General features: G+C 37.8%; 1 pseudogene; it reads left to right on the forward strand.

The window, feature by feature from the left end:
* Positions 1 to 2,966: 2,966 nt before the first annotated feature.
* LOC108287548 lies at positions 2,967 to 4,019 on the forward strand (annotated as a pseudogene).
* Positions 4,020 to 12,577: the final 8,558 nt, after the last annotated feature.

Genomic DNA, 12,577 nt, shown 5'->3' on the forward strand with positions numbered 1-12,577 from the left:
AGATTGAGAAACTTGCCCAAAGTCATGTCACATAGCTAATATGTAGAGGAGTAAGGTTTCAAATGCAAATCTCACATTTCTCCTCTTACCTCTGCTGAAGCATTTGAATGGCTTTCATTTGGTTTTAAGATACACACCAAAACTCTCAACAAAACTTGTATTATCCAAACCTCTAAGTTTCATACCATGCTTCTCTCTCTCTGTGCTCCAGCCACGATGGCCTTTTTTACTTTCTGTAAATCAGTTTGCTTGTTCTCTCCTCACAAAGGGTTTTGTACTACTATCTCCGTGTCAGTGGCACTCACTCTCTTATGTATTTTCAACCTTCCATGAGAATTGTTCATCTCTTCTTTAGAGAAGCTTTCGTTAACTTCTCTGACTAGGATAATGACCCAGTCACATGTTTTCATGAAACTGCATACCTTGTCTTTGTAACACTTAACATAGTGTTATACAATTTTTAGTGTGTTTTTCTGATTAGTACATTTCCTCCAGTAGACACAAGACACGGTCTTCCTTTGTTTTCCTTTGTGGATCTGACCTACTATTTAACATAGATGGGTTGAAAGAAAAATAATTAACTAATATTGATTGAAAAGAAAAAGAAATAAAAGGAACGCAGTAAAGCATTAAATAATAAAACAAATTTGTTCTCCCTTGTGAGTCTGACCTAATATTTAACGTGGAGAGATTGAAAGAAAAAGATTAACTAAAATTGATTGAAAAAGAGAAAAGGAATAAGAGGAACACAGTAAAGTATTGAATAATAAAACAAATTGGATAAAGAATTTAGGAAGTGAGATATTTTTAAAAGAGATGAACGAAAAGTAAGAACTAAATAAAATGAAGTAAAAAGATGTATAAACAAGTAAATAATGAACTTAGAAGAAGTAAAAATAAAATGTGGACCAGCAACATGAAAACACTGAATTAGGCATTCAAGAGAGGTGAGAACAAACTATATCTAGGCTGGCTTCAGACAGGGAATGCTGAGATGAGACAGGATCTAAGAACATGGGAGCAGGGAGGGTGTCAGAATCAGACCATGGGCCACAAAAGCTTTAGGGAACAAAGATAACTATTGTGTTTGCTTCCTGTTGAAAAGAAGATTTAGGTTGATTTGTCAATGACAACTAATGTTTGGCAAAGTGGTAACACCGGTAGAAAAATTTATTTCTTAGCTTAATTCTTCATATGGTTTGGATTTGTGTCCCTGACCAAATCTCATGCTGAATCGGAGGAGGGGCCGGGTGGGAGGTGATTGGATCATGGGGGTGGATTTTGCCCTCACTATTCTGGTGATAGTGAGAGAGTCTCAGAAGATATGATCATTTAAAAGTGTGTGGCACCTCCCTCTACCTCTCTCCTGCTCTGCCATGAAAGACGTGCTTGCCTTACTTTGCCTTACAACATGATTGTAAGTTTCCTGAGGCTTCCCAGTCATGCTTCTTTTATAGCCTGTGGAATTGTGAGACAATTAAACTTCCTTTTTTCATAAATTACCCCATCTCAGGTAGTCCTCTATAGCAGTGTAAGAACAGACTAATAAAATTCTCTACAATCTTTACAAGGAAGAGATACACACGTCTTCTAACTAGCATGCTAAACATAAAAAGGTAGTCACAGACTATAAGACTTGTGTTTTGCCTGGGGTGCATAAGGTGTGTAAAGTAAAGGATTGAGTATAATTACTTAGGAAAATAGAAGAGATTTTTAGAGGCCATGTTGTGGTAAAGAGAAGGGAGCCAATGAGAAATAAAGCCAATTTCTAGCAAAAATTGACAGTTAAGAAAGGAACCTCAGTTTTCGGTGATAACTGCCTGAGTTGATATTATGCCATTGATTCATAAGAAATGGTGGTAGATAAAACGAGGGGTGAGCAAAGATTTTGGTTGGAAAGATTCGATAACTATAGAATTATGTAGAGTATTGTAGGTTGAGTTTAGTTTTAGAGTCAAGACCCTCTGTGTTCAAAACATACCTCATTATATTCTGCTAGTATCAGCTTTTATGCTCCTCAGACTGGAGTGAAAAACAGAGAGATATGCTCAGTTTCAATTCTGTATGAAAAATAATAATTTTACTAGCAGTAATAAACATTTTTTACACTGACCAAAAGCATGTATATTTTGAGCTAGGATGAAACATTTGCTTGATGATTTTAAAAAATAAAGACATTTCTCGCTGATTAGTAGTTGCTGTGGGATATGCCTTCATATTCCTTGCAGCCCATATTCAATTTCCTTTGTCATTAGGAGGACTTTTGTTTAAAAAAATCAAGATGCTGTATGAGCCTGTTTGGCATCACTATAAAATTGGGGCTGGGTGGTGATGGAATGACTTTGTGTATCTAACCACCTAGCCCTGATCCTGACATATGCTCTGTGCCCGGAAGTACTGTTTTCCTTGCCCTACTCCTCTCTTGCACTTATGACAAGAATAGATGAGCCTTCAATGTTTATTTAACCATTAAAAAAAATTCCTCTTTCTCTATTGGGCAACTACAGATCTTTCCAACCGAAATCTTTACTCACAGGAATATTTGAATATCCTCCACTTCATGTATATATATATATACACACACACACATATATATATATACACACACACACATACAGTATATATATATATATATATATATATATATACATATATATATATATATACACATATATATATATATATATATGTAGTGGAGGATTTTTTTTAGAATACATAGTGGAGTGTATCTTTTAGAAAATATTTAATACATACAGGTACATATATAATTTTATTTTTTACTTTTTTGTTTTTTTTAACATTCCTTTAGGCGATGAACGGACAAGCCCCATGAGTCAGGATGAGTCTGATTGCTGTCATCTTCTCAAGCTTCGGTGGTTGCCCACCGTGTCCATGTGTCCCACTGGCCCGCTCCTTGTCACCCTGCATTGCTGCAGCCGCAGCGGCACTCGTGACTGTGTTTGTTGTTCATGTCCTTGTTGGTGGCGGGTGTTTGGGGGAATGAGTTTAGTATATTGAGATCACCACAGTCTGTTAGTTTTCGAAATGGAAATTGGCCTATACCACAGAGTGAATCCCGGATGTGGCTGCGTTGTACATGGTCTTCTCTGCAAAGAAAAAGCTTTCTTGGCCAGGACTTGTAGTGGGTGACCTAGTTCATCGTCCTTGGGCTACCGTCATGGTGATGGTGAAGGGAGTGGACAAACTGGCTCTACCCACAGGCAGTGTCATTTCTTACCCTTGGGAGAAAGCAGTTCCTTTTAGTCTTAACACTGTTGCAAATTCCATTCACTTCTTATTTTCTGAGGAAACTCCTGTTGTTTTGCAGTTGGCCCCCAGTGAGGAAAAAGTGTATGTGGTAGGGAAGGCAAACTCAGCGTTTGAAGACCTTTCAGTCATCTTAGAACAGCTCCATAATCACTTGTTTCAGGAAAACTCTATTCTCAGTTCATTTCCCCTGAATTCTCTGAGTAGGAACAATGGAGTTGACCTGCTCTTTCTTTCTGAACTCCAAGTGCTATAGGATATTTCAAACTTGTTGTCTTGTCATAAGCATCTAGCCAAGGATCATTCTCCTGATTTATATTCACTGGAGCTGGCAGGTTTGGATGAAATTGGGATGCATTACAGGGAAGACTGAACAATTCAGAGATGCTTCTAAGATCTTTGTTGACTGCAAAAGTTTGCAGATGACATGTACAATGATTACAATGGGAATGCAGTGGTAGAGATAGTCACTGTTAAGTCATTTGACACCTCCCTTGTGAGGAAGACAAGGACTATCTTTGAGGCAAAACAAGTGAAGAACCCAGTAAGTCCCTATAACCTTGCATGTAAGTATAATTTTGAATATTCAGTGATTTTTCAACATGATACTTTGGATAATGATCACCTTGGCCTTGACTGTGACTGTCACCTCCTACAGTATTTGGAACATGTATCCTGGATATGATGGCATCATTTATAGGATTACAAAACAGAAATTTGAAAAGATTGAACTTTCCTTGTGCCAGAATTAGAAAAGGGATTTGGAAATTAGCTATTTTGTTAAAATACATATTGCAGTGGTTTAAAGTAGATAGTATACTTTAAATTTATTAAAAACTCACATTTTGTTCCCTATTTTGTGCATGCCTATAATTTTTTAGAGTGAATTATAGTATTGATGTGAATCAAATTGTGTGATATAGATTCCATAATACACTGAAAAATGACATAGCCATTTAATAACATAATTTCATTCCCTTTAATGAGTTTGGAAATATGCACTGAAAGAAATTAAAACATTTGGATTAGCTTGTGTTATGTATGATGAAAAAATGCACTGAATTTAGTAGAGAGACTTATGAATGTTTAACTTCTTTACACAGCATAGGTGAAAATCATATTTGGGCTGTTGTATGCTATGAACAATTTGTAAATGTCTTCATTTGATGTAAATATCTCTGAAACAAGAGAAAGGTTTTTAACTTAAAGTAGCTCTAAAATATGGATGTGTTTGTACAGTTACTTAGTTTTGGAACTCTTTCTGATTGTTAGAGGATGGCTGTTTTTTATCCTTCTTCTGCAATTTTTAGTATCCATATGGTCCTGTATGGATACTAAAAATACTACATATATCTAAGAAAAAAACTAGCCTTGTGGAATATAGTTGCTTTTAATTATACAAACAAAAATCCTTGAGGGATATTTTGAGGCATGAATATAAAATATTTTTAGTTCAGTAACTTGTCCCCCTGTGTAAGTTACTATGGTTTGTGGTTCCACTTTATTCTATAGAATATGAAGTGGAAGTGAATGGGTTTTACTTTTTATGTTGGAGTGGACCCATGTCTATAAAGACTGACAAGTTAATAATTCCAAAATAATTTTTCTTTAAAGCTCTTTTCTTTAGCTGATACTTAATGTCCTATTTGCATAATAGACTGAGGACTCATAAAGTATAATGTATATCCAATAGAGTGAGATATATATTCATTCTACATATTCAGGTCATAAAACACAATTAGATTTAAAAGAATTTTAGGTAAAAGCAACTTTGAATATATTAAAGTTGCGATGCAGAAACACATTAAAATTTTATGGATAAACATTTTTTCCACTGGAGGGTGCAATTTGTCAGTATATCAAAATGTTCACTGTTTCTTTAAAGAGTATACTTTATAAATAATATCAGAGAGTGGATTATATCCAAGACACTAACACAGAATGCTAAGCAGATTTCATGAAACTTTAAATAAATGAAATTTCACCAATAGGAATCTGGGCTTTATTCCACAACATACTTATGATTTAATGAGGATCAAGTAAGCTGAACATAATTTTATTCTTTTTTTTACCAGTTTTGGATATCATATTTGACTTTCCTGGCTATTAATACTGCAAAAATGTATACTAATAATTCATGCTGAAGATACAGTCCTACCTATATTATTAAATTTTAGAGCTGTTTTCTTTAGCAGTCTATGTATTTATTAAAAATTATGAAATATAGATCACTTTGCCTTTATTAGACTTTATACCCAGTAATAATGGGTAGTCTAAGATTAAATGTAAATTTAATAAGCATAAAACTAACATATATATTTAACTGAAACTTTTTAATTTTATTATACACATCATATAGTATGAAGGCTATTAGACAATGTGTGCTTTAGATATAATACTAACGAAACGAATTATAAAGAAAGCTAGTATTTATTAAGCACTGGCTAGGTGTTAGGCACGGTTCTGTATTCATTAACTTTCCATTTGTAATTTACTTACTCATCACAGCAACCTTGACAAATAGATATCATTTTCTCCATTTCACAGATGAATCAAATGTGCCAAGTGATTTGTCCAAGTCCATACAATTAATGCCAGAACTCCACCAAGATGGCCTGGCTCCAGGGCCCAGACTTAATAATTATTCAACAACTATGTTAACACTGTTGTTGCCAACCACTGCTACTCAAATCGTAAAATGTTGGTCTTTATTTTAGACACGTGAAAAAAGGCACTTTCCATGATGAGTTAATGTCTCAAAGATATCCATCAAATATGTTTTTGTGTTTTCTATTTGGCCTAAATTAATAGAATTTCTTTAATTATGTCTTAGATAAATAAACCTGTGGCAGAGCATCTTAATTGCCTTCCCCAGCAGCTCTTTCCATCCTTCTCAGTAATAGAACACCAATATTTTGCTGGCACATTGCCACAGTGTAAGACTACATTTTCCAGCCTCCCTCTCAGATGTGAATGGCCACATAACTGAGTGGGCAATAAATTTGTTAAATGTAAGTGTTGTGTGGAACTTTCAGGGAGTCTCCTCAAAAAGTAAGGTCTGTGATCCTGCTGCACTTACTCCTAGTTACACTTTTCCTACCTGCAATGTGGGCATGAAGAGCAGCTGGAGCTTAACAGCCACTTTAGATCTTGGGACAGGATAAGAGAATGACAGCAAGACAAGGACTAAACAGTTTTTTTTTTTTTTTTTTTGAAATACCATTTGACCCAGCAATCCCATTACTGGGTATATAGCCAAAGGATTATAAATCATTCTATTATAAAGACACATCCACACGTTATGTTTATTGCAGCACTGTTTACAATAGCAAGGACTTGGAACAACCCAAATGCCCATCAATGATAGACTGGATAAAGAAAATGTGGCACATATACACTGCGGAATACTATGCAGCCCTAAAAGAGGATGAGTTCATGTCCTTTGCGGGGACATGGATGAAGCTGGAAACCATCATTCTCAAAAAACTGACACAGAACAGAAAAACAAACACCCATGTTCTCACTTATAAGTGGGTGTTGAACAATGAGAACACATGGACACAGAAGGGGGAACATCACACACCAGAGCCTGTCGGGGGGTGGGTGGGGAGGCTAGGGGAGGGTTAGCAGGGTTGGAGGGACTGGAGAGAGCTAACATAAGGAAAAATACCTAATGTAGATGATGCGGAGATGAATGCAGCAAATCATTATGGCACGTGTATACTTGTATAACAAACCTGCACATTCTGCACATGTACCACAGAAATTAAAGTATAATAAAAAAAGAGAGAAAGAGAAAAATAAAGGGAATCAGTGATTAATAACAAAAAAGGAACTGCTGTCTTCTTTAAGCCCATATTTTGAGCTTTTCTCACATACACAGCTGTGTCTAATTGTACTAACAAGTTTGATAGGTTTTAAGAGATCATTTTGTCTACCTTTTGAGCCTCAGTCCACCCCTGAGCATGCCTTTTGTGTGTGTGTGATGGTAGTCTCACTCTGTCACCCAGGCTGGAGTGCAGAGATTCGATCCCTGCTTACTGCAACTCCACCTCCTGGGTTCAAGGGATTCTTGTGTCTCAGCCTCCCAAGGATCCAGGACTACAGGAGTGCACCATCGCGCCCAACTAATTTTTGTGTCTTCTTTGGGGATGAAGTTTCGCCATGTTGCCCAGGCTGGTTTTGAACTCCTGAGCTCAAGCAATCCACCTACCTCAGCCTCCCTAAGTTCTGGGATTACATGCATGAGCCACTGCACCCAATAGAGAAAATTCTACCATGAGGTCATCAAATATCCTTACAGGCTATATGAACTTTGAATATGTTATTAAGCTACTAATATGTTTTATGCTTATTTTTTAATATTATAATTTTTTAAAGATCATTTCTCACTCATAGGCAGGTGTTGAACAATGAGAACACATGGACACAGGGAGGGGGTGCCCTACACACTGGGGTCTGTTTGGGGGAAATAGAGGAGGGACAGCAGGGGGTGGGGAGTTGGGGAGAGATAGCATGGGGAGAAATGCCAGATACAGGTGATGGGGAGGAAGGCAGCAAATCACACTGCCACGTGCGTACCTATGCAACAATCTTGCATTTCTTCACATGTACCCCCAAACCTAAAATGCAATTAAAAAAAAGATCATTTCTACCTGAAGTTCAAAATTAATTGTTTAAATTAGTCCACAAGTAGTAGTAACTTGTGTAGTAGTGATTTGTGATCGGTTTTTAAATTGTCAATTATTAAAATACTTTAGTTTTTGCAGATTATATGTCCCCTTTTGTGACCAGGAAGTTACTTGTTTAAAGTGTGTGTTTGTGCCCCATCCCCTGAAATCCATCTGTTGAAATCCAAACCCCCAATTTGATGATATTAGGAGGAGATGGGGCCTCTGGGCAGTAATTAGGTTTATATGAAGTCATGAGGATAGAGCCCTCATGATGGCATTAGTATCCATAGAAGAAGAGAGAGACATTCTCTCTCTCCCTGTGTGTGCTTGCACCAAGGAAGGCCATGTGAGGATGCTTTCAGGAAGAGGACTGTTTTCATGCTACTGACAAAGACAACCTCGAGACTGGGAAGAAAGAGAGGTTTAATTGGACTTACAGTTCCACATGACTGGGAGGCCTCACACTCATGGCAGGAGGTGAAAGGCACTTCTTACATGGTGGTGGCAAGAGAAAATGAGGAGATGCAAAAGCAGAAACCCCTGATAAAACCATTGGATCTCATGAGACTTATTCACTACCACGAGAACAGTATGGGGGAAACTGCCCCTATGATTCAAATTATCTCCCACCAGGTTCCTCCTACAACATGTGGGAATTATGGGAGTACAATTCAAGATTAGATTTGGGTGGGGACACAGAGCCAAACCATATCATTCCACCCTTGGCCCCACCAAATCTCATGCCCTTATATTTCAAAACCAATCATGCCTCCCAAACAGTCTCCCAAAGTCTTAACTCATTTCAGCATTAACCCTAAAGTCTCCAGTCCAAAGTTTCATCTGAGACAAGGCAAGTCCCTTGTAACTATGAGCTTGTAAAATCAAAAGCAAGCTAGTTACTTCCTAGATACAATGGTGGTACAGGTATTGGGTCAATACTGCCATTCCAAATGGGAGAAATTGGCCAAAACGAAGGGGTTACAGGGCCCATGCAAGTCCAAAATCAAGTGAGGCAGTCAAATTCTAAATCTCCAAAATGGTCTTCTTTGACTCCATGTCTCCTGTCTCACATCCATGTCATGCTGATGCAAGAGGTAGGTTCCCATAGTCTTGGGCAGCTCTGTCCCTGTGGTTTTGCAGGGTATAGCCCTCTTCCAGGCTGCTTTCACAGGCTGGCATTGAGGCTTTTCCAGGAGCACAGTACCAGCTGTCAGTGGATCTACTATTCTGGGGTCTGGAGGACAGTGGCCATCTTCTCACAGTGGTGATGCTCCAGTAGGGACTTTGTGTGGGGTTTCCAACTCCACATTTCCCTTCCACACTGCATGGGGTTCTCCATGAGGGCCCCTACCAGAGGCTCTCCATGAGGGCTCTGCTCCTGCAGCAAATTTTTGCCTGGGCATCCAGGCGTTTCCATACATCTTCTGAAATCTAAGTGGAGGTTCCCAAACTTCAATCCTTGACTTCTGTGCAGCCACAGGCTCAACACTGGGGAAGTCACTAAGATTTGAGGCTTGCAGCCTATGAAACCATGGGCCAAACTGTACCTTGGCCCTTTTTAGAAATGACTGGGACACAAGGCACCAATTCCCTAGGCTACACACAGCATGGGAAACTGGAGCCTGGTCCACGAAACCATTCTTTCCTCCCAGGCTCTGGGTCCTAGATGGGAAGTGCTGCCATGAACACCTATTTCATTCCCTGGAGACACTTTCCCCATTGTTTTGGGAATTGACATTAAGCTCCTTGTTACTTATGCAAATTTCTGCAACCAGCTTGAATTTCTCTTCAAAAAATGGGTTTTTCTTTTCTACTGCATGCCAGGCTGCAAATTTTCTGAACTTTTATGCTGTTTATTCCTTTTGAAATGAATGCTTTTAACAGCACCCATGTCACTCTTTAAATGCTTTGCTGCTACAAATTTCTTCCACCAGATACCTTAAATCATCTCTCTCAAGTTCAAAGTTCCACAAATCTCAAGAGCAGAGGCAAAAAGCCTCTTTGCTAAAACATAACAAGAGTCACCTTTACTACTAGTTCCCAAGAAGTTCCTCATCTCCAACTGAGGTGGTCTCACCACCTCAGCCTGGATCTTATTGTCCAATATCACTATCAGCATTTTGGGCAAAGCCATTCAACAAGTCTCTAGGAAGCTGCAAACTTTCCCACATTTTCCTGTCTTCTTCTGAACCCTCCAAACTGTTCCAACCTCAGCCTGATATCCAATTCCAAAGTCGCTTCTACATTTTCAGGTATTTTTTCAGCAACACCTCACTCTACTGTTACCAATGTACTGTATTAATCCATTTTCATGCTGCTGATAAAGACATACCCAAGACTGGGGAAAAAAGAGGTTAATTGGATTTACACTTCCACATGACTGGAGATACCTCAGAAACATGGCAGGAGGTGAAAGGCACTTCTTACATGGTGGTGGCAAGAGAAAATGAGGAGATGCAAATCAGAAACCCCTGATAAAACCATCAGGTCTTGTGAGATGTATTCACTACCGTGAGAACAGTATGAGGGAAACTGCCACCATGATTCAAATTATCTCCCACTAGGTTCCTCCCACAATATGTGGGAATTACGGGAATACAATTGAAGATGAGATTTGCGTGGGGACACAGAGCCAAACCATATCAAGGATTGTCTCCAAGAACCTGACAATGCTGACACCCTGATCTTGGACTTCCAGCCTCCAGACATAAATGGGAAATAAATATGTGTTTCGTGTGCCACCGAGTCTATGATATTCTGTTATAACAGCACAGACTGACAGAGGCAGGCATTACGGTGTACTCTTCTTGAGGTCAAATGAATTTTAAAGTATTTTATGAGATTAGTAACATGATGTGGTATTAAAGAATAAGTATGATGCAGCCATTTTCTATAAAGGAACTTGCAAACTTCCTAGTTTCCTGGCATTTCCTCTTTGCTCAGACACAAGCCCAGAGTCTTTGGATTTGTCTTTTCCCTCCCCCTTAATTATTATTATTTTAATTGTTATTTATTATTATTTATTTATTTATATGATTTCAACTTTTATTTTAGATTCAGGATACATTTGCAAATTTGTTCCACGGGCATATTGCATGACACTGAGATTTGGTGTATGAGTGATTCCCCCCAAAAAACACGTGGTTTTTTCAGCCCTTGCTCCCCTCCTTCTCTCCCTTCTGTGGTATTTCCCAGTGTCTATTGTTCCCATCCCCTGCCTATGTGTACTCAATGTTTAGCTTTCACTTATATGTGAGAACATGTGGTATTTAGTTTTCTATTTATGCATTAATTCACTTAGGATAATGGTTTCCCTGTTGATTTGTCTTTAAACTTGCCATCTACCTTTCATTTAAAAAAAAAAAAAGAATAATGAGGTTTATTTTAAGTTCTTTTCCTAGTGATTTAAGCAAGGTTTGGGGAAAAAAAAAGACCTAAAGCTTCACTCTAGATTAGAAGATGGCCAAAAGTCTATGGGAGACATGAAAATCATACAGGTTTTAAGATTTTGCCATATGTAATAACAATAGCAACATAACATGGTTTTAATAATGCTATCTTTTATAGCATTTGCAATGTGTTCAGCACTATACTAAGTGCATTGTATGTATTAAGTCATTTAATGCTCACAACACTCTAAAATAAGTACTAATATCTGACAACTGAGAGAACTGAGTCAAGTGTTATTAACTTGTTTAAGGTCACTCAGCTGAAGTGGAAATATGAAGACTTCAAGTCATGCCTTTTGACCTTACAATATTACTATAAAGTCTTAATCAATTCAGATAATTGTTAGAATTATTGCACTGAATTAGCTCAATGAAAAATACAATTAAAGAAATATAAAAAGCTATAGTAAACATTTCTTGATCTTTACTATCAGATCCTCTTTCTTGGATCAAAGTGTAAATTTATGTAAATCACTATTAGAATATGTATTGCATTAATAATATAAGATTTAAATTTTTTTAACCACATTAGATAAGTTCCAAAAGAATTCATAGTAGTTACGTTAGAGTCTTCATGTTTTTTCTATTTTATGAGATTTCACCATATATAGGTCTTAAGATAGATATGACAACTCAAGGTCCACCTCAACTTTTGAGCCATGACCACACTCTTCTCAGGGCAGTCAATGGCTGAGTAAAACGGCAGTACATGGGCCTAATAATTTTCAAAGCCTAAAGTAGGATCACTCTAATGGGTTCTTCTAATAAGTTCTCTGCTTCAGATCTCCCCCACTGAGCTGGAGAGAAATTTGTCAGTCCTACATCATGGTTTGCTCAATCCCTTGCCAAATGCTGTCTCATCGTTTTGTGTTTCACAGCTGTTATCTCCCCTTCCGCAACACCTTGTGTTTACTCCTAACTCCATCTCTGTGTCTGCTTCCCAAAGAACTTGAGTGACCAGCACAAGGAGGTAGGTAGGATAGAGGCACGTGGATGCACCTATGGTAATGAGCATATGATATGAAGACATTTTTATTGCTTCTTGTAGTGGTTTTATTTTTTTTTTTTATTTTTATTTTTCCCATTTATTTATTTTATTGTATTTTAGGTTTGGGGGTACATGTGAAGGACATGCAAAATTGTTGCATAGGAACACACATGGCAGTGTGATTTGCTGCCTTCCTCCCC

The sequence above is a fragment of the Cebus imitator genome, unplaced genomic scaffold (assembly GCF_001604975.1).
Source record: "Cebus imitator isolate Cc_AM_T3 unplaced genomic scaffold, Cebus_imitator-1.0 Scaffold347, whole genome shotgun sequence".
Lineage (NCBI taxonomy): Eukaryota > Metazoa > Chordata > Mammalia > Primates > Cebidae > Cebus > Cebus imitator.